This window comes from Pseudonaja textilis, chromosome 4 (genome assembly GCF_049901715.1).
Source record: "Pseudonaja textilis isolate UNSWEBS1 chromosome 4, rPseTex1.2, whole genome shotgun sequence".
NCBI lineage: Eukaryota > Metazoa > Chordata > Lepidosauria > Squamata > Elapidae > Pseudonaja > Pseudonaja textilis.
This window is the reverse complement of record NC_141993.1, coordinates 77,649,738-77,675,788: the sequence shown is the minus strand read 5'-3', so window position 1 is coordinate 77,675,788 and position 26,051 is coordinate 77,649,738. Positions and strand designations below refer to the sequence as shown.

Here is a 26,051-nt window from a genome sequence, read left to right as displayed (position 1 = left end):
GGCTTCTTTCTGGTTCAGCTCCAGCGTGGCCATTCTTCTTTTAGCCTAAATAGCTTGGATATCCTAACTTTGGGTGAAAACAGATTCAGATATGAAATGCCTCTCTAGATTTATTTTTGGAGTTGGTTTGGAGCAGTGCTGACAAAATAAGAGCATTGGTGACAGAAGAAAAAGAGCATTGGTGACAGGAGAAAAAGTGCATTGGTGACAGGAGAAAAAAGACGGACCTGGACTAAATCTGGACTGAATTATATTTGCATAAAAAATGAAATGGCGGTGTATACCAGTTTCAGTTAGAATTGGTTACAAGAGAACTTTCAAAATCCTTTATCAAATTGATGGGCAGAGAAATTGTGTTGATTTCCTAGGCGATCAATTCTCCAACTATTTTGCAAGGGCAGGATTTCCCTTTTGTGGTGACACCCCTTTGTAGTTCCATTGACAAAGCCCAATGGAAGAACTACCTTATAATTTAACCAAACCATGAGAAACTTCCTAACAGTGAGAACAATTAACCAGCTTGCCTTCAGAAGTTGTGGGTGCTTCATTACTGGATGTTGCTTAAGAAGACACTGGACAGTCACTTGTCTGATATGGTATAGGCTCTCCTGTTTGAGCAGAGGGCTGGACTAGAAGACCTCCAAGGTCCCTTCCAGCTCTACTCTGATTGATTGATAGCATATACTAAAGCATCTCTTGCTTCCTGAACATATATTGTCTTCAATTTGCCTTGGAGTTTTAACAACTTGATCTGCCTGATGGTTTGCCATGATGTGTGATTCTAGAAGAAATGCCCCTTTTGTAACATATTAGGGCCTGAGTTACAGCATGGAAAAAGACTCCAGAGTTTCATGTTGATAAGAGTTCTGCCCAATGAAACTTGACAAAAATGTGAACAATGTCCAGTCCCACTTTTCCTTATTCTCCAAAGATTTCAAGCAAGCAGAGATTGCATGTCGTAACTTGCTTGCTTTCTCATATCATTGAAAACTTTGAAATATCATGGCTACTTTTATCATACAGACAATATGGAAGGTCATATTTGCACTCTAATTGTCTGGAAGGAAAGAAAAGTCATTAAAAAAATCTATATAAAAGAATAGAAATAATATTGGCAAATTCGTATCCATCCTTTTCTCCAGTTCTGCTAAGTATATGAGATTCTAATACCTAGAAATCTCCAGTCAGCTAGGGATATGGGAGTTGTAGTCCATCAGCTCTAGAGAAACAGCAAGATGGGTAGACTGCTAAGTATGTGACCATTTCCACCCATCTAATACCAATATGGTCTTTAGAACTGGCTATTTTTTCTAAGAATGTTCAAAACAAAAAGAATATATATGAGAAAAGCTAACTTTGTGTGATTTCTTTACTTGCATAATAAAGTTTGTTTCGAGTACTGTCCCTTTTGTTTCAATTTCTAAATGCTGTTGATTGATCTTTGGGGTAGTTGTTTTTTTCTATACTCAACTTGTAAATTTAAGAAAAACCCTAAAACTAATTTAGGATACCTTAATTGCATAAATATTATCCCGCCTTACAATTTTTCTAAAAATGCTTCTTGTTTTAGGAAGATTATTTGCTCCAGATTTCTGTTGAGCAACACTGCACTTAGCTGATAGCTTTTGCATCAAGAAGGATTCAAATACATGCACTGGAAATACATAGCAGAAAACCCAGGCATGTCTCTGTGTGATATTTTGTGTGTGTGTGTGTGTGTGTGTGTAATTCTGCATAGCTTCATGCCTTGAGAATCTAGCATTCCGATACAGTAGCTGAGTCCAGCAGCAAGCATCATCCAGCATTTGAAGAATGCTAAAATAGTAAGCACACAACTTGTGTTCTGCACATGTGTTTATAACGTGATATAAATATTAGGGCTGCTAGGCAGAACTTTAAATGTGATCTCTGAAGGCTGTTGCATGTTGTCAATCTTGCCAGTATGCAAGTATTTGAAGCTCTAGCAGACAATCAAGGTCTCTTAAATTAGTTTTAGGGTTTTTCTTAAATTTACAAATTGAGTATAAAAAAAACAACTACCCCAAAGATCAATCAACAGCATTTAGAAACTGAGACAAAAGGGAGAGTATTCGAAACAAACTTTATTATGCAAGTAAAGAAATCACACAAAGTTATTATGTTCTCCTGCATTTGGAAAATATTGCATAGCTTTAAGTGAAAGGAGAAGTCCCAGTACAGAAATAGACAGACAAATGTAACTTTTCCTGGCTGGTCCTTTTATAACCATCGCATTTGCTGCACCACTCTGTCTCTTGTAAATGAGAAATGCTCTAGATATGCAACAATACAGAGCAGTTGTTTGGCAACGGAGCTTATGCAGAGAACAGGAAAATGTTTCCTTTGTTCCTTGCTGCATCTGCAAATTAAAGATCTCAATTTGGAACCAGTTTGGTGAAGTGGATAAGACTAGAAACCGGGACATTTTGAATTCTAATCCCGCCTTAGGCACAAAGCCAGCTGGATAACCGTGGGTCAGTCACTCTTTCTCGGTTCTAGGAAGAAAGTAATACAAATTTTGAAATCTTGCCAAGAAAACTAGAGAACCTTATCCAGGCAATTGGCAAGATCAAAAAATTGACTTGAAGACATTAAAAAAAATTCTGAATTTGGCAGCTTCCAAGCTAAATTGTAGTTGTAAGTTGATTATGTCGACTTATGACCATAATTGAGCCGAAAATTTCTGTTGTTAATTGAATTTTGCCCCATTTATCCCCTTTCTTGCCACAATCGTTAAGTGAATCATTGCAGTTGATTAGTTCTTAACACAGTTGTTAAGTGAATCTGTCTTCCCCATTGACTTCATTGGAAAAAGACGATTGTATGATGTGGGACACTGCAGCCGTCATAAATATGAGTCAGTTGCCAAACACCTGGATTTTGATCACATGACCATGGGGAAGCTGCAAAGGTCATAACTGTGAAAAATGATCATGTCACCTTTTTCAGTGCCGTTGTGACTTTGAACGGTCACTAAATGAACTGTTGTAAGTCAAGGGCTACCTGTATTAGAATTTGGATTCAGTTCTACCAACAGATATGTGGGAATCCATGAACAGGACTCGAGCCAGTAGCAACAACAATTGGGGCTAAATCTGGAGACAGTTTCCATCAAATAATAATACTGTAGCATTAACAGCTAGAAATCCAACCCTTTTCCTCCTCATGACAAAATGTGTGTGTATGTGTTTCAAGGATACGGCTTTGTTCTCTTCAGTTTCATTCATTCATTTGTTCCTAAGGAACTCAAGGCATCATAAATACTTCCCTGTCCTCCAGTGTTATCTACACACAACAGTCTCGTGGGATTGTTTGGGATGAGACTTAGTGACTGGTACAAAGTCATGTTTGTATGAAGAAGTGCATCTGAGTTCCTTATCCCCATCCTGCCTTCTACTGATCTTTTGGTTTCATGTAAATTCCAGTTCCCTTCAAAAGTCACAGAACCGTGTGAAAGAGGAAGGTCTATCAGCTTTCTTGATATGACTGTGATATGATGTTTGGACACTAGACCAACCTTTCCCAGATGTCTTCCACAAGTTCCCATCTAGCACGACCACGTATACAATATAGAAGATGACCTTTATTTTCCTTTTCATATTTCCATAATAATTAGGGCTTCGATGACTTAGTGTTGAGTCAAGTCTTTTGAATAAGCATTGGCTGCACTTCAAAAGCACTTTGGTGTGTTCCACAAGAGAACATACTTGCGGCATGTTCTGTACATGTGCTGAATTAGACTCTGCACTGAGTTGAGATTTATTTTTGGTGGCTAGATGGACATATAGTTTTCCTGGCAACCTTGTGTCAGTGGTTTGCTTTAGCATTCTTCTAGAATATGGTTTTTTTTTTTAAATTTCCTAACTGGAATTTCCTAGAAGTTTCTCATCTGAAGTATTCACCATATACAACCATGTTTAGCTTTTTTGAGATCAACCAAGGTTAAGTAAAATGTTGCCACCTGAGTTGGCATAGAGCTGAGGATCACAAGCAAAACTTTAGTGTCCATCAAGATAACAGTAAGTGCCACTGAGGCATATCAATGGGGCATATTCCAAGTCTTCCCGCCTCATTAAATGACTACCATAATGGCTCCTGTAAGAGGTATTTGAATGATCACAGGTACCTAGATTATTATTTTGGTGCTTGTTGAGACACATGGATTACATGCTTTAATAAATGTCATCAGGCATAAAGGCCATGTTGTCATAACTATGTTGTGCAGTTTTTATTTAATTAGCACCAGTCAATCAAACCGGTCAGTCCTAGAGGAGATCAACACTGACTTGCTCTTTAGAAGGCCAGATCCTGAAGATGAAACTCAAATATTTTGGCCACCTAATGAGAAGGAAGGACTCAATGGAGAAAAGCCTAATGTTAGGAACGATTCAGGGTAATAGAAGGAGGAAGCATGAGCTTAAATGGACGCTGGAAGATGGTAGAGGACAGGAAGGCCTGGAGGAACATTGTCTATGGGGTTGTGATGGGTCAGACACAATTTTGCAATTAACAACAAAATTTACAACTGGTGATGTCACTTGTTCATCCTCTCCATAAATACTCATGTAACTGGAATATTTGTATGATAATTTTAAAAAGCACTATAGATAGTCCTTGACTTACAATGACTCATTTACTGATTGTTTGAAGTTACAATGGCACTGCAATAGCTTTTCACTATTGCAGCATCCCCATGGTCATGTGATCAAAATTCAGACTCTTGGTAACTGATTCATATTTATTTATTTATTTATTTATTTATATTTTATTTTATTTGTCAATTGCTTACAAGATAATAGGTATAACTATAAACATAGTTATGAATACATGGATACATATAAGAAAAATAAAAGAAACAATAGGACAGGGACGGTAGGCATGTCGGTGCGCTTATGCACACCCCCTACAGACCTATTTATTTATTTATTTATTTATTTATTTATTTATTTATTTATTTATTTATTTATTTATGGTTGTGGCGGTGTCCCAGGGTCATGCCATCACCTTTTGTGACTTTCTGACAAGCAAAATCAATGGGGAAACCAGGTTCACTTAACAACTGTGTTATTAACTGAACAACTGTGGTGATTCAGTTAATAACTAAGATCATAAAATGGGGAAAAACTCATTTAACAACACTCTTGCTTAGCAACATAAATTTTAGGCTCAGTTGTGGTCTTTAGCTGAGGACTTATTTAGTTGAGGACTTGACTTGTTTTTCTTGGCTACTTTCGGCAAATAAGTATTTCAAAAATATCTGGAGGCAGGAGACTGATTTGACCTGGCCTCTAACTCAAACAGGGCACCTTGTTTATTTATTAGATTTATATAGCCCCTTTTCTCCAAAACAACAACAACAACAAAAACCAAAAACCAGGCAGCACCTCAAGTTATGCCTCTGCCTTGTCTTAGGTCCAGAATCACCCTATCAATGAATTTTCAGTGGGTTTCTCCTCTTTGAGTCCAGTGCTTTAACCCTTCTGCCACCGAGTCCGACACATTTGTAAAAACTTTAAATATTCCCATTGTCTCCTGTTGCTGTTGTTTTAAAAGGAATCTAATCAAGGAGAGACGCAGCCTCAAATTAAGGAGAAACTTCCTGACGAGGACAATTAAACAGTGGAACAGCTTGCCTTCAGAAGTTGCGAGGGCTTCATCACTGGAGGCTTTTAAAAAGAGACTGTCACTTGTCTGAAATGGTATAGTGTCTCCTGCTTGAGCAGGGGGGCTAGACTAGAAGACCTCCAAGGTCCCTTCCAGCTCTGTTCTGAATTTAACTCATTCGTTGGCATCCTTATTTGTGTCATGGCTTAAAGCCTCCAGAGTAGCCTGGTTTGTTGTTGTCGTTTTTTTAGATCCCTGCAAAAACACTTTTGAGAAAGTGCTTAATACTTTTAAAATAAAATAAAAAAAGAACTTGGGAAATGTTCACTTAATATATTCTTGATGTGGAGCATCGGGTGGGGTTTCTTTTTTCTTTTTTCTTTTCTCCACCTTTTCGATTTCCTCCTTCCATTCTAACATTCTGCTTGCCACTTGGGAGTGGTTTTCCCTTGCTGAGCAACTTCATAGGCTGAAAGGATTTTGTGGGCTGGGTTTTCCCTCAAACTGCCTCTGGAACCAGCTCTGAGCTACTTGGTGCTGAAGAGACGTAGCAAAAAAAACAAACCAAAACCAGACGCTGACTGTTGCTTTCCTGCTCACTGTGCTTTCTTTTCTTTTGCTGAACCACAGCATGAATATTTAACAAGGAGAGAGGGCCAGGTGGTCGCTTTTTAGAAGGACAATGGGGCGCTTCCCTCTCCTGGGGCACAAGGTTAGTAAACTTCAAACTTCAGTCTTCCCTGTGTGACAGGCTTGTGTCAAGCGTCCTGTCGTTCCTCATGACTCCATGGAGCGGTTAGTGGATTAAAACAGTCTTAAAAAAATAAATAAATACCAGCGACTGCTGACTGGATGCAGAGAGGGGGAAATGACTTTATATTTAAGGAAATGGTGTGTATGCTCTTTGCAGGGAAGGCAGGGTGATGGAAATTTGGTGCTAAAAACGTTTTGCTGTTTTGTGCAAGCTTCTGAGTTGCTTCTTTCCCTTGGCTTTTGGAGACCCGTTTTTAATTTGCTTCTGGTGGAGTTTCAGGAAAAAGCAGCCGAGAAGTTTTTGAAGTGGGGAATGGGGAATGAACTAAACTTTTACAAAAGAATGGGCTGTTTAAAGTTTCGGTTTGAAATTGTGTTCACCAGCTATTTAGGTAGGTTAGACACTTCTGCCTCTTTTACTAAAGTACAGGGTGGAGAAATTGCTATGGGTGCTTTAAAATCAGCATGCATTTTAATCCCAAGCAAAACTAGTCAGTATCAGGCAATCCTAAAATTAGATAATATGCAGATGTGCGCATATTTGACTGCCATTCTTGAACATGTAATTAATAATCATCGGATGGGTCCATAAACATATTTACACAGAAATATGTATTTAAGGGCTGACAAGGAAGCAATTTGTGAACAGGGAAGGACAGAATGACCATATTCTTTAAGGTTAGTTCTTCATTTAGCTACGAAACTCAATGGTAACCTTGGACCCATCATTAGCTCCAACCTAAGAGACTTTATAGGGTTATTCGTGTACAGAGAAAACTAAGTAAATGGGTGAAGAATTAATCCAAAGTAATGGGGATAAATTTATCAATGCAAATACAATTGCAGGTGTTGAAACTGTGCACTTGGTTTAAAACTGCAGAGAGTGAAATGACAGTGGACAGTGCATGGCTGATTCTGGTCTGGGTGTTTAGTATCCCATCAACTGAACCCAAATGGGACACTTTTTGCAAGATTCAGAACTGCAGAGCAAGACTAAATGGTGCCATCCACTTCTCCAATTTCTTGATAAACATATTTGTCTTTGCAGCAATTGAGAGTTCAAGAAATCAGGAAGCAGATCTGATGTTATTTGTATTGTTCTCGGAATGAGGGGTTTGAAACCCATTTTTGTCTAAAATGCATGCATGTGTTCATGCATTACATAGATGGAAATGGAAGGAAACTAGGGTATTGCAAAAATATAAACCATCACTAGATGGCAGCAAAAAATATTCCCCTCCCCCTCCCAACTCCTTTGCTGCCATCTAGTGATAATTTGGATTTTTGCAGCACTGATCTGATGGTCCTAGTCTTGAAAAATAAAGATAGCAATAAAGAGTGCAATTGGCAACTCTTCAAATATATTTGGAGCTCCACTCTTGGCAGATGTGGTTTTCACATTTTCAGTTCCAAAGTTGGTGGGACAGTCTTCTAGAATCTAGAGGATGTCTCTCTATCTCAGCAATTTTACGATGTATGAATTTCCTCTCCCAAAATTCCCCAGCCAGCACCTGACTGGAAAAGAAGCAGTAATATGGATACAAAAAAAGGGGGAGAGTTTAAACCAGTACAGTAGATTAGCATTTGCATAAAGGAAAATCAGCCCATGACTAATTGCTTGTGGGCTTCTTCCTGAATGTTTCCTTGTAAGGATCAAACATTTGGGAATTGAGCCAGCATTAATTCACCCAGCAGGAAATCGCTTTACAAAGTGAGGTGTTTTTTTTTTTAAAGTGAGTCGCATATTAATATAGACTGGAAAATAAAATCAGTAAACCATTTCCCTCTGTCTGCACTTCTTCAAGTCACACATGTAGAGGGTTGTATATTTACTGAATATCTTGCATGCCGTTCCTTCAAGAGTAATGTACTTCTTAAAAGGGAAAGTCAAGAGCCAGCTTAATTGTGTCACTTATTTATTGCTGAAGTTTTGGAATTCCTTGCAGCAAGTTTGCAAATGGGGGCTGGCGGGCTTTCCAATCAATGTATCTTGATTTCTGGGCCATCCTTGAGAAGAATCTGTTCAGGTTCAGTTTGGACTTTTCTGTTGTTCAGGTGTGGGCTTTACGTTGAACATCCACTGCCGTTCATTTAGCTATTAAATGCAACGTTCTCTGGTTGCCTGTAGGAAAGCAGCACTAATGGTAATGGGTAAGATATCCAGTCAGATTTTTCCCAGATGTGCTTGGAATTGTAACAGTCAGCAAAATAATTTTGGCCAAGTCCCAAAATATCTGGAAGGCATCCTATTGGAGAAGCCTAGTACAACAAAAGAACTAAATTAGGAATAATTTTATCTGCTTCTTTGTCCTAAAAAAAAAATAGGGTTTTTTTTTTTTTTTTTTTACTGAAAGTAAGCTCAAGCAGGTTTGCAATAAAATAGAACAAATTACAAGCCCAAACTTAGCATCATATCCTATCAACAGCAAAAGCCCAAAGAGTAGATGAATAGATAGGATATTTGATAATGCAAAGGATTCAGCACCAGTAAGGCCTGGACAGGGAAGGAATTCCATAATGGAAGACCTACCAGTATTGAGAGCACTGCCAAGTTGCCACAGTATAAATATCTAGGAAGAACGCCATTATGACACCATTCCAATCCAATCTTAATTGGCAGGCAGATACATAAAGAAAAAGAAGATTCATTCACGCTGTTAGCACATTTTCTTTTTACTTGAGTTGTGCACATCCTGAACATTACTATCAGGATTCCTCCCTTTCGCATTTGTACTGGAGCATGCGGGAGAGGGCGTCAGCCAGAAAGTTCCCCCACACCCCACCCCCGGTATGTGTTTTAGCATGAAGTTGAATTGGTTGAACCTGCCGAGAAATGTTTTATGAGTTGACAGTTACAACAGATCATGGATGAAGTCGAGTTGGTCTGTTGTAGTGGTTAAAGCTCCAGGCTGGAAACTGAGACAATGCATTTTAGCCTTGCCTTAGGCACAAAACCAACTGTTACCTTAGGCCAGTCACTCTGTCTCAGGTCTATTATGACATTTTGTCAAAAAAAAAAAAATAATTGCAGGGATTAATCCAGGCAATTACTAGGAGTCAAAAACTGACTGAAAAGTACACGGGCGTACAAATGTGTAGGCACACACACACACACACAGTGGCGGGGGGAGAGAAAGAAGGAGAGAGATAAAGGTGGAATAGTACCAAAAAGTACTGTAGATATTGCTATCATAACCCAATCTCTAAAATTCTTTCTCAAAGATGAGTTGCTTGGAGAGCAAGGAATCCAATTGTCACTCCTTAAAGTTCGGCCTAGTCAGGATACAGACACCATGAAAATTATTGGAATTCTACTTTATTGCTGTTTAACGGAATCCTGAAAGCCTGATAGAGATTCACCCTCTCCCTTATATACTAAAGAGAATCAAGATGGGGTTGTCTCGGGTTTCTTTTCATCCCTCTCTTTCTCTCAGAGCTAAGCTGATGTTTATTTAATCAATCTTCCATTCCTTCTTCAAGTATATCTATTTATTTTATTTATTTTATTTTATTTGGTTTGTCAATTGCTTACAAGATAATAGGTATAAGTAAAAACATAGTTATGAATACATGGATACATATAAGAAAAATAAAAGAAACAATAGGACAGGGACGGTAGGCACGTTGGTGCGCTTATGCACGCACCCTACAGACCTCTTAGGAAAAGGGTGAGGTCAATAGTAGAAAGTCTAAGGTTAAAGTTTTGGGGGTTTGGGGAAGAAACCACAGAGTCAGGTATCTTCACACTTCTCTCTACAGTAGCCTAGGCAAATAAATGGGGACATTTGTAATTGTTACTGTGATGTCCTTGCTGCAACTCAAGTGTGATTAGGTGAATGGTTTGTGGCAGTGAAATTGTATATCTTTTTTTCTCTTTTAAACTTGACAATGCTTAGCTGATCTTGAACAGGGCAAAAAACAAGTACCAGACATTTGTGCTGCATAAATGCATAAAATTACAACTCAGCATTATTTGGGTTTTTTTTTGGGGGGGGGGGGGTTGAGGAAATTATTGTTTGTTTTGAAGCAATTTTTTGGAGAGATTTGCAGAAAATTTAAATGACTGAAAGAATCCAGAGTAAATTGATTAAATATTAACGTGGCATATATGAAGTTGGAGGTAAAGGTAGAATTTAAAAATGGCAATATTTTGCCATGGCATTGATAGATTTTTTTCTTACTTTAAAAAAAAAATGCCATCACAGCATCATGGGCACGATTGTGATTCGTGCTCTGGGCAACCAGTTTGATATAATGACCATGGCAACTTCCCAAGATCATGTGATTACCATTTGCAACCTTCACCAAGCAGAGTCACATAGGTGAGATGGGCAGTGTAGAAATTTGATGAATGAAAGTCAATGGGGAAGCCAGCATGAAGCCACAAATGACAATTGCATGACTGTAAGATGCAGCAACTACACGATATTCACTTAACAATCATTGAGAGTTTTGCAGTGATAATTCAGCACCAGAAAAATAAATACAGATGGCTGATGCTTCACTTAACATCTTTATAAACATAATAAGATTTTACAAACCAGTTGTAGATTTTTCTCCAACATGGAGCAAACTCAAATAGAAATACGTTGCAAATTCAGAGCAGAGCTCCAGTCTTCAGCAAGCAAGCAAGTTAGTTTCATCTTCAATAGACAGACTCAATGCTTCAACATAGCTTCAGAGCTGCAGAGCTTAACATAGAGCCATGCCTAGGCTACTTTTAGTTTAAGTTTCCAAACTATCCTCATTGGCTGACTTAGTTGCTATGCCTATTCATTGGCTGACCTTGTTCTATTCCAGTTCATGAATATACTCTGACAACAGTGGTTTCTGAGGTTGCCACTGTAGGTTGATGTAGTAATGTGAAGTTGCGTCTTATGACCATATCACCTAGCAATGGGTTACTTAGTTACCTACTGCCAGTAGTAAGGATTAACTTACAGGTTTCATTCAGTATTCCAGGAGTCCTCAACCTCTGGGCCACAGCCCAATACTGGGACGTGGCCCATTTGGAACCAGTATGTGCAAGGGGTGGGCGAATGCGCGTGTACTCGCAGCTCCACTTGTGTCATGCATGAAGCTCCATTTGTGTGAGAGGCAGGTGTGCCTCTCACACGAAACCATCCCCCCGCCAATCTGCCAAGCCAGAAAGATTAGGGACCGCTGTGTTATTCCATATTTGTGTATTCATACCTGATAATGATTATTTTTCTTTTCACAACATTTATTTACAGACAACAGCAGATTTAGTCTGGATACATTCTTACAGCTCATAATACTTGTCTAATATTTCCCCAGTTTTACCTCAGTCTTCCTGATTTTCAAGTCTTCAACTCTTAATTCACAAAAGCTTGTATGGTGATAGTTTCCTTGCTGTTTTTTGTTCAAGCTGGAAAGTTGCAGAACGTGACTTTCATCTGTTAGGAGAAGCTGGATTCCAGATTATCCTGATCATCGAATAAGAGGTTTTTTGGGGTTCTTGTGAAACTCAAATACTTTGGCCACCTCATGAGAGGAAAGGACTCACTGGAGAAGAGCCTAATGCTGGGAAAGATTGAGGATACTAGAAGAAGGGGATGACAGAGAATAAGGTGGCTGGATGGAGTCACTGAGGCAGTAGGCATGAGCTGAAATGGACTCCAGAAGATGGTAGAGGACAGGAAGGCCTGGAGGAATGTTGTCCATGGGGTCGTGATAGGTTGGGCACAACTTTGCAACTAACAACAAAATGGCCCAGTGATTATATTTAGGAGTAATGGTGGTAAAAGGTTTCTGAAAAATCTCTGTTTTTAGAGTCCTTCACCCTTGCAAAATGAATCTGGAAGAATATGATATCCAGGGTAAAAAATATAAGGTCAGGAAGTTAATCCTTCCAACTGCCAGCTTAGTCTTTGCCATAAATGTTATTTTCTCAATTGCTTTTTAGACAGTAGCCAAGAGATCAAGACCTTCAAACTGGGAAAAGTAGTGAGGAGAGAAGATTTATTTGCATTTCGTGTAAAAGGATTCTCCTTTTAAAAAATCACCAGTATCAGCAAGAAAGCTTAAGAGGACCCATTCTTTCAAGTAATTAAAATGAAGAAATAATTATCTTTTTTTAAATGCTTCTTTTGAATTCCCAGGCTAGGTCAGAGAGCAGTGAATGATAAGGCTGGTATTCTTATTTTAGATGTTTGGGGGCCTCAAAGGAAGTGAAATTTTGCCAAGGCTATTTCTCTGTAGCTGCAATTTTGTGGTGTGCGAAATTTCAGCTAATATGTAACTAATTATTATTGGAATTTGGAATGCAGCATGCATTGCCATTGAATTTCACATTCAGTGAGTCACCTTTCACCGCAAAATATGAAGGTTCACACGCAGATAAACAGAATTTGATGTTTGTGATCAATCATACTGTACAGTTGAGGTTCGATTTTCATCATAAAGTGTCTGAACTATCCTTTGAGATCCCCAGATGGCCCTATTTGGCATAAACAATAGGAACAAAAACCCAAATCAGTTGTCAGAATGATTGATTGGCTTCCTTCTATTGTTCCTCCTTACTAATTAAAAAAACACACCACTTTTCCACCTTTAGCTAGTTAAAGGAGGCACTATAAGCAAGATCTGAAATAAGGAAATTTGCCTTTTTCCTTTTTCAGCCAATGGCTAACTCTGCTGAACTACTTTGAAGATCAGGAAAAAGATATTAACAAAGGTGATGTTTGATTATTTCTTTGGTAACCCTTTTCTCCAAGCTAAATCTTTTACTACTGTACCAACATGAAAAAATAGTTTTCTTTTCTTCAAAACAGTTTACAATATCTTAAGCCAATTATCTTACTAGGATCCTTTTTAGATTTGCTGAAAATTTAGGAGTGGGCTTTTTCTTAAGGTGGGTTGTCTTAAATTCAAAGCCATCTTCCTTTGGGAAAGATATGATGTGTCTGCCTTTTCCCCCTGCCCTCCCGTTTCCCAGCAGAGGTAATTGCATAATCTGTAATATATGTATTTGGAAAAAAAGCATGCAAGGAAAGATTTAAATACTTCGGCCAGAATTTTTTCTTTACTATTAAATAACAGGGAGTTAGGAGTTGCTAAGGTGTGTAATTGGGCTAAAACGGTTACCCCTTCAGCTGTCCCCATTGAAGAAATATGTACGGATAGCCCTTGACTCACAACTACAATTGATTCCAAAATTTTCATTGCTGAGCAAAACAGCTATTAAGTGAATTTTGCCCCGTTTTACGACCTTTTTTTTTTAACCACACTTGTTAAGCGATTGGCTGCAGGTGTTAAATTAGCAACATGGTTGTTAAGTGAATCTAGCTTCCCCATTGATTTTGCTTGTCAGAAGGTCACAAAAAGGGATCACACATGACCTTGGGACACTGCAAGAGTCATAGATACAAACCAATCATCCAATCATCCAAATTTTGATCATACAATCATGGGGGATACTGCAACAGTTGTAAGTGTGACAAAGAGACATCTTTTTCACTGCCATGGTAACTTCAAATGGTCACTAAACAATGGTTGTAAGTCAAAGACTACCTGTAATTCACAGTCCCCTTTGCTTTCTCTAAGTTAACTGTGTGGTGGCATAGTGGTTAGAATGCAGTGGTTAGAATACTGCAGACTACTTCTGCTGACTGCCGGCTGCCAGCAATTTGGCAATTTGAGTCTCACGAGGCTCAAAGTTGACTCAGCTTTCCATCCTTCCGAGATTGGTAAAATGAGGACCCAGCTTGTTGAGGGCAATGTGCTTACTCTGGAAACTGCCACTAAAGCACTGTGAAGTGGCATATAAGTCTAAGTGCTATTGCTATTAAATCTAATCTCATTTAAGATTCAGTGGATGCTCTCTATCATCAAAAGGTTAAGTCAGGTTAAGTTACTGTGTGAGGGAGAGGAATGTCTCGTCCTTCATCAATGACACTAAAATGTCTTCAGCCAGGATGTTAGTTAGTAAGCAAGTCAACAAACCTGAAGGTTGTTGATAGATCTTCTGCTTCTTACCTGGTGAAAGGGTGAGTTAAATGGGGGAAGCTCATGGGTTCAAAATGTTGACATTCCTGGCTGTAAGTGGTGACACATTGCACAGCAATCAAAATAAGTGCCATGAGGAAATGCAGTTCCTGGATCAAGAGGAGTTGGAAAGATGCCACATTCTTGGCATGTTAAGTTGCTAAATGAATGGAAGTGGCTTCAAAAAATAAAGATGTTTGAGCCATGTTCATCTCCTGGTGGCTACATAAACACAGCTTCATACAAAGAAACATCTATTTATGTAGATCTATTTATATAGCACTCAGATCCTAAGATTCCAGATGGCCCACGATGTAGGACTGAAACATAACCTAACCCCATAAATAGATTTTTGGCAACACTGCAGGAGGGACTTGTAATTGTCTTCCTTGTGGTGTTTTGCAGCTTCCCAGATTAAGCTGCTGACCTGAGAGTCTCTCTTGTGGTTTCCTACACCAATACTGCAGGTAGCCCTCAGATTATGACCGCATTTGAGAGGGGAATTGCTATTGCTAAACCATGCAGTCATAAAATGTGACCACATCACTTACAAGTGACAATTCCAGGACTCCTTCTGGCCACCATAACTCCAGGACCATGCAGGTCATTAGTTGGAAAGAGGTGGGTGTCCCAGGGAAGGAATGAGGGTAGGTTTGTGTAGGTGCCACAGGGAGGCACTACAGAGCATGGGCTGGCCAGCAGGGGCCATGGACAGACATTACAGAACACAGGTGGGTCATTTGGGGCTATGGGTGTGTGTGAGTGTGTGCTATGAAGCACAGGCAGGTGGTATTGCAAAGACTAGTGTGATACTTTGTGCTAAATAACTATTAAATAAGCCATAATTGTCTCCATTGGCAGAACATACTAAATATGTAAATTGTGATTTAGAAAAGACAAGAGGCTGGGTTTAGGCAACACACTATAAGACAAAGTCTTACAACTCAACAAGGCCCCTTACAGCTTTGTATGTTTCCTGATCACCCCCATGTACAGGAAGTCCTTGACTTATGACCACAATTGAGCCCAAAATGTATGTTGCTAAGTGAGACATTTGTTAAGTGAGCTTTGCCCCATCTTACGACCTTCCTTGCTGCAGCGGTTAAGTGAATCACTGCAGTTGTTAAGCTAGTAACAAGGTTGTTAAGTGAATCTGCTTTCCCCATTGACTTTACTTGCCAGAAGATCACAAAAGATGATCACAAGACCCCAAGACCATCATAAACACAAACCGTTTGCCAAGAATTTGAATTTTGATCACATGACCATGAGATGCTGCAAATGTTTGTGTGGAAAGCGGTCATAACTCACCCTTTTCATTTGTGTTGTAACTTTGAATGGTCACTAATGTTCTAATATACAGCTGTTGCAGGCCTTTGGAACACACAAGATTGGAAGGACACATTGACAGTGTTGAGCAAATGGTGTTTCAGCATAGAATAGAATAGAATTCTTTATTGGCCAAGTGTGGTTGGACACACAAGGAATAGCAATAGCACGTAGACTTATATACCGCTTCATAGTGCTTTACAGCCCTCTCTAAGCAGTTTACAGAGTCAGCATATTGCCCCCAACAATTTGGGTACTCATTTTACCAGAAGGATGGGAGGCTGTGTCAACTTTGAGCCTGGTGGGATTTGAACTGCCAAATTGCAGGCAGCCAGCAGTCAGCAGAAGTAGCCTGCCGTACTGTGCTCTAACCACTGCGCCACCAAGGCTCAGTATAGGTAGCATTGGTGATGTTTCCACTTCAAAGTTTGTCAATGTATAATCCCAAAATTAGCCTGCAGACCTTCGCAACAGTGCCTGAATGTGTTTACTTTGATTTGTAAAGCCATTACATTGATGTAAGACTTGCCTTCCTGTTAATGCACATTGCTTAGGCAGCAAAACCCAAGCATTGATTTGTGCATCCATTTTCTGTTCATCTTTCTAAGCTCTTTTAAAATACCTTCCCTTGCAATGAAAGGGTAGAAGGAAAGCTGCGTGGGAAGAGAAAGACTTGCAGCTTTCTGTCTTGCTCCCTCCCCATTTGATTGTTTGCTGCTGAAGTGATAGAAGATATAAAGGCGGGCAGATGCCTTCACTATTTCTGCCCACATATTTAAATTACATAAGAATGAATTTCAATATATTGACCATGTAGCTTTTCATTTAGATGTTTTCCCAATGCACCATTCCACTCCCACCCACCCCAGAATGTTTAGGAGCTTTCTCTCAATTAAAAGCAGATGAAACAACATAAGTGAAAAATTATATAATCACTGCTCTTCATTTGTCAGACAATTCACCCACTCCGATGTATTTTAGAGGCACTGTAATCACCAGGAACCATCTGCCAAAACAGATGGAAAAGGAGAGAGGCTGTGAAGATTTCTAAGCAAGTGAGTGAGCTTATGGGTAGAGTACATGTGAGAACAAGAAACCACTAAGCTCAACAGTGGACAAGCTGACTGTCTGTTTCCAACTTGTGCACCCACAACTTCTGAAGACAAGCCATCCCATTGATTAATTGTTTTAACTGTCAGGAAATTTCACCTTATTTCTAGATTGGTTCTCTCTTTAGTCTAGTTTCCACCCGTTGCTTCTTGTCCTGCCCTCCAGTGCTTGGGAGAATGTGATATACTAAGTGTCAACTAAAAAAAGTGTCAGGAGCCCTGACACTAAGGATTGAGGTTCCAAAGCTCATAGGGTCACCTTTTGGGATGGCGGGAAGTGTTTCTTCAAGTCAATCTTGACTTCTGGTGACTACCTGGACAAGTCAATGCAGTTGTCCTGGCAACATTTTTATAGGTGATTTGACCTTGCCTTCTTCCTAAGGCTGAGAGAGAGTCTGGCTCAAATCATCCAGCAAGCGTCCTTCTGTAAGCCGGGATTAGAACTCCCATTTCCACATTCCTAATTGAGCACCTTAACCATAAGACCAGGTGTGCCCAATCCTCCGGGATGCGGCTGACTATCGGGTTGCAGCCTGTTCGAAAACGGGCCATGCAGTTGGTGGGTGAGCGTATGCCCTTCTCATGTAAGCGGCAGCCGCTTGCACTAGTGTGTGAAGCTCCCATCACGTGAGCGGCAGCATCTACCATTCTCCTCCCTGGCTGGGCCCCCAAGCCAGAAAGATTGGGGACCACTGCATTAGACCATATAATGTTATTCTTGTTTCTTATAGCACTTATCTTAGGGCAAGATACGTTATTGTTAACAATGCCAGCTAAACAAATGCATCAGTAGAATACTCAGCTAATAAGCTAAATAACACACATTGAGCAAGATACATTATTGTTAACAATGCCAGCTAAACAAATGCATTAGTAGAATACTCAGCTAATAAGCTAAATAACACACATTGAGCTCCTCTTAAGAAAACCCATGAAATTTGTTCCGACCCTAAGAGATTGGGGTGCTAAAATTAAGAAGGATCTCACATGTTTATTTTAGATGTAGATGGGTTTTCTTCAGGCCATACGTTTTACATGAATCACTCCCTTATAAGCTATATAATATTTCTACGGTATGATTAAGAGAATGATGAAATTATATAAACTATTATGTGATAGCAGTTATGAGTATATTATAACTGGTGAGACCCGCATTTGAATCTCTTTCTTATCATGAAAATCTATTTAGTGACTTTGAATCAGACACTCTTAGCCCGTATTTCTGGGATAATTATTGTTACAACAGAAGTAAGCTGAGCTCTCTGTGAAATTTCTTGAGTACCCAGACAAAAAGCAGGATATTAAACTAAGATAAGATAAAATATAAGATAAAATAGGAGATGTTTTCTTTATTCATTTTTGCAAGCATAATTTAATTTGAATGCAGATTTGAGCATATATATTTATTTTTATTTATATTCATAATGAATTTGGTCTGCTTTGGGCCAGCATGTCTGTAGTGGTGCCCTCATTGATTAAGAAAAAAAATCAACAAACAAAACTGATCTTTATGTAAAATGCAAAAGGGAGATATATGATTTATTTCATTATTTATATACCAGCTTGTTTCCTCCAAGTCCTGTCAGTTTTGGTTGTTATAAAGTATGGTTTTATAATTATTAAGAAAAGTAATAGAAAGTACATTATTTTCTTTTATTTTCTTTTTATGGTAAAGTGAAGCAGAAAGAATTGACTGCCTCCACGCTAAAGAACTACAGAATTAAACTAGGACAAAACTAAGATTTTTTTTTAAAAAAAGAATCAGCACACAGATCCGTTTATGTTCAGAAAATCTTTGCAGACATCAAAAATAGCAAGAAAATTTGAACAGATACATTTACCGATTGTAGAGTTTTTAAAATCTCTGATATATTTATTTTTCTCTGAGAGTTGCCTTCTACATATCTGTGCTCCAGAGAAACACATGATGTTTTCTGTATTATTCATTATTATGGGATAACAAACCTACTTCTAAACCTGAATCAAATCCATTTGAACGTTGCATCAATGTATTTGCCTTAGGAAATATGGCCAATAAAGCAATAGCAGAATTATGAAAAATCTTTATTTATGTGACTTTATTCTGCTCTGCTCTGCTCTGCTCTGCTCTGCTCTATTCTGTGTAATTGGAATCTTTTAGAAATGTACCTAACCTAACAAGTACTTTTAAATACCTTTACAAATACCTTTACAAGTACTTGTAAATACCTTTACAATACATTTTATTTTTAATTTTTAATTTTTTTTATCATTTTAAAATAGTACTGTGGGAGACAACAGTTGTTTAAAATGATGCCTTTTTATATGGTTTAATAGCAACCACACAAAATCTCCATAGCTTTTCATTGGAAGAACTTAGTAATACCATGGATAATAGCCTGGTGTTTATGGGTGTAGATTGCTGTATCAATCTTGTGCCAAAATAACAAAGGCAATGAATAACTTCGTTCTTAGGTTTCATTATTGTAATTCACCTCTCTGTGTTATGGTTTTCACCAGTATAATTAATCTTGATATTTACAATAAAGTAAATTTGCAATAACTTAAGAACTACCTGGTAAGAATAGGTCACCCTGTGCAAGTTTTGTTTTTCTGAGTTGATGACCTGGAAAAAAATGTAATAATCTATCATGGAATCTTGTGCTGGAAAGAATAATTCAGGTTTTTGTGTCCCTCTCTATGTTAAGTGTAGGACTTTGGACTTCAGATAAAAGTTTTATTTTTGAAACTGTTTTCTTGAACATAATAAAGCTTGCTTATGTAGTAGATGACCAAGCTGAGCCTGAAGGAGGGGTCAAACATCTCATCAGTCATGAGTCCCTTCATGCCCACAAGAAATCTAAGTCCAGCCCACTTTGAGTTCTTTATACTCTTATTTCCCACTAATTTCCCTTGGCTGCTAGTGGTTCAAATTCTTGTAGAGAGCTTAAGTTTACAATAAATATTTATACCATTTGAACTGTCTGCATTTCCTGATTTTTCTGGTTCTTGACAAGTTACCTATTTTGGCCTTTCTAGGTCAGCTCCTAGATCTGTCCAAGATTTTGAGGAAAAGTTCCTTCCAGTCCAATATCCAGCCTGTTTTTCTGGAGCTGTTGGGAATTAACTTTTGAAAATTGCCCAAATATATTAGTGGGTATATTCTAACACCACAGAATTTGTAACTTCTCCCTGTAGATAATTGAAAATGCAAATTCGGCTTTCTGACTGCTTGGATATTTCTGGTATTTAACTCGAAAAAGACTTGCTTATCTGTTTGTGGTTTCTTTGGGATGGCAGAGAAAAATTCCAGTGTTGCTTTTAGAACATTTTACAGTAATATGGCCTTGCTTTAGTTTCATTTTACAATAGTATTTCCTTCAGTCTTTTGCTACTTTATAGTGTTGAAATATATGATTCCCCAGAAATTCTTAATGGCTAGGAATTCTAGAAATGGCAGCCCCATATGGAGGTCAATAGGCTGTTGAAAGCTAACTCACTGCTAATTGTGCACTAAACTATGATGGTTTTCAGGGAGTCTATTTACTCACCATAATTAACAATACAACTGAAAACAAAATTCTCATTCATTCTCTCTCTCTCTCTTTCCCTCCCTCCCTCCTTCCCTATCTACCTGCCTATCTATCATCTGCCTGTATCTTATCTTTTTATCTATCTGTCTGTCTATCTATCTATCTATCTATCTATCTATCTATCTATCTATCTATCTATCTATCTATCTATCTATCTCATTTAGGAACTGCCCATCTCCTCATATATACTATAAGCTTTCTAAGTGTTATTTTTAGGCTTTCTTTTGGTGGTCCAGCCCTTGAGGTTAATTTATGATTTAGTGTATTGTGTGATTTTAGATCAGTTTCAATTACATTAAGCAAGCTATGAATGTGAACAAAATACCTATGAGGGTATTTATAGTCCAGCTGGGAAGTTCACTGGTATACTGATGAACCTACAGTTACTCAATGTCTAGTTCAGACTATTTTTTTTAATCAGTGGGCCATATTGGTCTTATATAGACCTTTTCTTGATGTTTCCACCAGGGGACCTAGTCACAGTGTCCCCCACTAATGACTTTGGGTGGCTAACACCAGTCAAAAATATCTTAAAAGTATGTATATATATAAATATGGAAGATGGCTTGATGTTTTTATGTTTTGTTTGTCTATGTTTGTCTTAAAAAACAATAAAACTTAAAAAAAATCTTAAAAGCCATAACTATAAAAATAATACTCACATAATCAGCAGTTGAGGTAAAAACAAAACCCTTAGAACATTCTGCCACACATCCTGATCCCCAAGTGCGGTGACAAAATCATGTCTTTAAATCCTCATAAAAGTCAGTAGGTCAGGGCCAATCCAATCTTTGGTTGTATGATAATAAAAAATCTGTGGGTCTTCTGGGCCATACCAAGTGGCACTCTCTAATACAGGGGTCTCCAACCTTTTTGGACCTCAGGGAGCATCAAACTCATAATTTTAAATCCCGTGGACCAGAGACTCTGGGGAAATCCCCCCCAAAATCTGCAGGAAAATTCCCCACCCTGTTTTCCTACCAATCAATCATTCTTTATTTGGGATTGCAGGATACTGTCTCCAGCTCCGTTCTCAGGGAGAGAGAGAGAGAGAGAGAGAGAGAGAGAGACAGACTTTTTTGTCTTCATGCAAGGAAAGCAGCAGAAGCAGCAGAAGTCTTTCTTTCTCTCCCCCAAACTCTGCCAGAAATAAGTCTTTGTGAGATTTGTCTCGCTGGCGCAGCCTCTTGGAGCAGGATGCCTTCTAGGGTCCCAAAGACTCATTTATGGTGGAGTTTGGGGGAGAGAAAGAAAGACTTTTGCTGCTTTCTTTGTGTGCATCCAAAAGCAGAAGAAGAAAGAAGTGGAAAGAAGCCAGGCGAAACGCGTGGGGCAAGTGGGGCAAGTTCCTGCCCTTTGCCTTTTTCCCCCTCCCCTGGCTACCTTGTTTTGTTTGCAATGCAAGTGACACAATCCTTGTGTTCAAACGGGCCATGTGGGCGGTGCAGCCTTGCGTTCCCATGCAGCCTGGATTAATTGCTTTGGGGGTGACATTTCTCTGCTCACCAACAAAATTTTCTCACGGACCACCAGTGGTCCTTGGCCCACTGTTTGGCAACCACTGCTGTAATAGATGAGACCCAAAGTCTGCCTATCCTGCCAGATCTATTGGGAAAGGTAGACATCATTGGGGAGTGACAATGCTCAATTAGTTAGTCCTTTTGGTTGAAAGCTTTTGTAAAAAATTATGATGCAGCATGAAAAATAATACGAGGCTGTTCCTGCAAAATATTGAAAAAGTAAAATACAATTTTGTTTGAGAAATGGTATTTTAAAATGTGGGAAATTGTTTTGGCTGCAAAAATGAACACAACACAAAAGGAGATTTGAGAAAACCTATGAGAAAGGATTCACTTATTCAGAACTGGGCATCATTCATTAGTTTTCTTAATCAGTTATTACTGTTTGGACAAAATACATGCTGGATGGAAATATTGCCTATGGATATTTGCCAAGACCCAAATTATATGTGTTTTCATATATATATCATTTTTATTCTTTTTGTCACAGTTTAATGTTGCTATTTCTATTTCTGATTTAAAATGCACAAACATAATTCAGTAAGTAAATAAATAATTCTTTATTTTGGTTCACCAGAATAGTCATGTTTTATTGAACCAACTACAATTTGGTAAATTCATATTTTACGTTAATTCATAAACTATGTTTTATCAACTTTAAAGCCTGGATAAAAATTATATGACAGTACAAGTGAACAAACCACATTACCTCTTAGAAAAATGTATGCATTCAAATCTATGTTTAGCAATAAAACTACCGTAGTTGGACGATCATTGTTTAGTTGCTGTCCCTTATAATTTGGACAAAGCACCAGAAATTATTTATCACCTTTTTAATGCCACTCTGCTTCTTAAGATTGCTTGTAATGTCTGTCCCCCCCCAACACACACACACAACACAATTATGTTAGGTGATGGATGATGTGTGGCCCAATTCACCTAACCAGAATTACTCAGATAGGATTAAAATGAATTAGAATAATTGGATTAAAATTGAGTTTGCCACCCTTACACATATACACTTATTTCACACAAGTATATATTATCCAGCTGTCTATCATGTGTATTTCTCTGTAGTTAAGTATGTTTGCCTTTTGAAGGGTTATTGCTAACCTTCAGAGAAAGTTAGGAAAACTTAATATTTCCCAAATAGATCGATTTCCATCAGCTCTAACGACCACAGATGTCCAATAGCATCTGTGGGATGGGCAGCACAAAATAAAAATCTATATATCTTCTTGCTTTAAAACTAGGTGCTCAACCACTACAGAAAGTCCCAATAGGGAAAGCAATTCAGTAGAAAATTGACCGTAGTCAAGAAGGATTTTGTGTAATGTGTTCTTTCCCAGTAATATGTAACTGGGAATATATCTTTGGTGAAGTACAAGTTTTGCATGAAGAAAACACCAATCTCACAGTCTCATCAAAACTCGAAATCTCCTCTGGTTAATGTTCTTAGCAGATTTCCTAAGGAAATCATCCAACTGATGGCATAGAAGATCAGAGTTGGACAGAAGCCTTCCCTACACATAATTCATTTGCTTCTAATCTACATTAAGCAGAGCTACCCTCTGTCTACTGAGAGGGTGTTTTTCACTTTAAGTTAGGAGGCATGGTGTAGCAATATGCAGTAATAACCTACATGCTAAAGCCATAATAGAGTTTGTTTACTTTTCTCTGTTCTCTTCCCAGTTGTTTACAGGTTACAGTAGTTTTATGGGCAAATCCGGTCAGTGGTGAATAAGCCGTTCTAAAATATAATTTGCTGTATAACAGCTGTATATGTTGTTATGAAGGTTTTTTTAAAAAAAATTCTGTCAGAGAGGGAGATTAAATGGGTAGTCATCATTAATTTGTGGCCCCCATGAGTTTTTTGTGCTTGTTCTTATGAATGAAGGATAATTTGGGTGAATCTTATAGCACACACCCAGAACTACATAAGTTAACATGTGTTATTACAATAATTTCCATGGCAACACATAAAGATGTTAAGTCATCTCATTAGTAACTGGAGGATAAAAATGCCAGTAGACCCAGAATAATAGATCAAGCTTGACTATAATTTGATGCCAATCAAATGGCATTCAGGGGAAATTCTTAGGCAAAATAATAGTGGAGGAAGTATTGATTAAAGCCTCGGGTAATATAAAATGATTACCATCACAGGTAGAAGTATGATTTAAAGGAAGGAAACCAGATGGATTGATTGGCAGGTAGCTACATGTCTATATTAATTTTCAAGCAGATATGAACAAGACAGAGAAAGTAAGAATTCAAGTTCATATATATAGAAACCTCCTTAAAGTATAGTTTCAAGTCTGATAACATAAAAGTACATTTGATTGTGTTGTAACAACAAAGAAAACAAGCACCCAGCCTTTCACAACACTTATTTGAGTGTGGATTTGACTGTTATACAGGAAAGGCAACATCCAAGAAATAAATGTTGGGTACATCATTAAAAGACAGAGAGGGAGACTATATAAAGATATAAATGCATCCTATACAAGTAGTCCTCAACTTAAGACCATAACTGAGCCTGGCTATTATGGTTGTAAGTTTTGACAGTCGTAAAGCAGGCCATCGCATCACTGAAGCTAATTTTATGATCTTTTTTGCGGTGGTCATTAAACAAACACCATGGTTGTTAAGCAAATCTATTACTTGTTATGGGGATTCCCCCCCCCGAAACTGGAAGTAAATGTTGATTTCCAGGGAAAAAAGTCATAAATTGGATCACGTGGCCAGGTGACTCTTGAAAACCATAAATGCGGGTTGCCTGGCAAATGACCAAAATGTGGTCAAATGATCTCAGTGTGGAACAGAACTTCAGAACTGGGTTATAAGTAGCTTTGGGGGGGGGGGGGAGATCTGTTGTAACTTGAAACATTGTATTGATTGACCGAATAATCCATGCAACTGTTGCACATCTGCAACTGATCGCTAAATGACAGTATTTGTAGCTCAAGGTTGAAATGAAGCGTCCTTGTTCTTTTCTCAGCTTGGTTGTTTTCTTGCAGATGTTTCATTACCCAAACTAGGTAACATCATCAGTGCTAATAAGGAGTGGGGTTTGCTCTCAGTTTACATTCTAGTGGCTTGCCCTGTCACTGTTGGTCTTCGAGGTTCTTTGGTTGGGCTGTTTGCTATTGGCTTCTTTGAGAGTTTCTTGATTGAGGTATTGTTTACTTCTTAATTATTGGTCTGATGTTAATCTTGCTGTTAATCTATGCATAGTCCAATAATTTTACCTAATTTGGGTAATTAAATGCCTGCAAAAAAACAACCAAGCTCAGAGAACACCGAGTACATATGACTCCACAATTCTACCTAATGGTTACACCATCAGAAATGGGTTATAAGTAATTTTGGTGGGGGTCTGGTCGTAATTTCAAATATTGTATTGATTGATCAAATAATCCATGCAGCTATTGCACATCTGTCTTGGCATCCAGCAATGGCCCTTGTTGAAATATCTATATAATTTCATGTACAGGTAATCGTTGATTTATAACCACAGTTAAGTCCAACATTTCTGTTGCTGATTGAGATATTTGTTAAGTGGTTTTTACCCCATTTTATGACCTTTCTTGCCACAGTTGTTAGGTGAATCATTGCAATTCTTAAGTTAGTAACACGGTTGTTAAGTGAATGTGACTTCCCCATTGATTTCGCTCTGCAGAAGGTCACAGAAGGAGATCTCATTACTCCAGGACCAGGGGTGGGATTCAACCGGTGCTACTACTGGCTCGGTGACTATGTTTTGTGCACATGTGTAGAAAACCTTAAGCTGTGCTGCCCAGACAGCTGAAAAGTGCTGTGCGCAGGTGCGCAGCATTTGAAAAGCCACTTTTTTCCTGCTTTTTCAACCTCAGCTATGCCGCACAAAGCAGCTGAGGTTGAAAAAGCAGGAAATAAAGGTCAGGTAAGAGCCCGGGCAAGCGGTTGGGCCAAACAGCAGCAAACACAGAACCGGTTCAGTGTCTCCTGCTCTTCAGAGCTACCAGTTCGATAGAGTTGGGCCAAACCGGTAGCATCCCACCCCTGCCCAGGACACTGCAACCATCATAAATATGAGCCAATTGTCAAACATCTGAATTTTGATCATGTAACCACGACGATGCTGCAACGGTCATACA

The 26,051-nt window shown here is 38.5% G+C and overlaps 1 protein-coding gene across 2 annotated transcripts in view; it reads left to right on the top strand.

Annotated features, from left to right (window-relative positions):
• Positions 1-6,158: 6,158 nt before the first annotated feature.
• PLD1 (phospholipase D1) overlaps positions 6,159-26,051 on the top strand; it is a 126,877-nt gene continuing 106,984 nt past the window's right edge. For both annotated transcript variants that reach the window (XM_087933452.1, XM_026705756.2), the window contains exon 1: positions 6,159-6,334. The gene's annotated coding sequence lies outside the window, so the exon portion shown is untranslated. The remainder of the gene's footprint in view (positions 6,335-26,051) is intronic.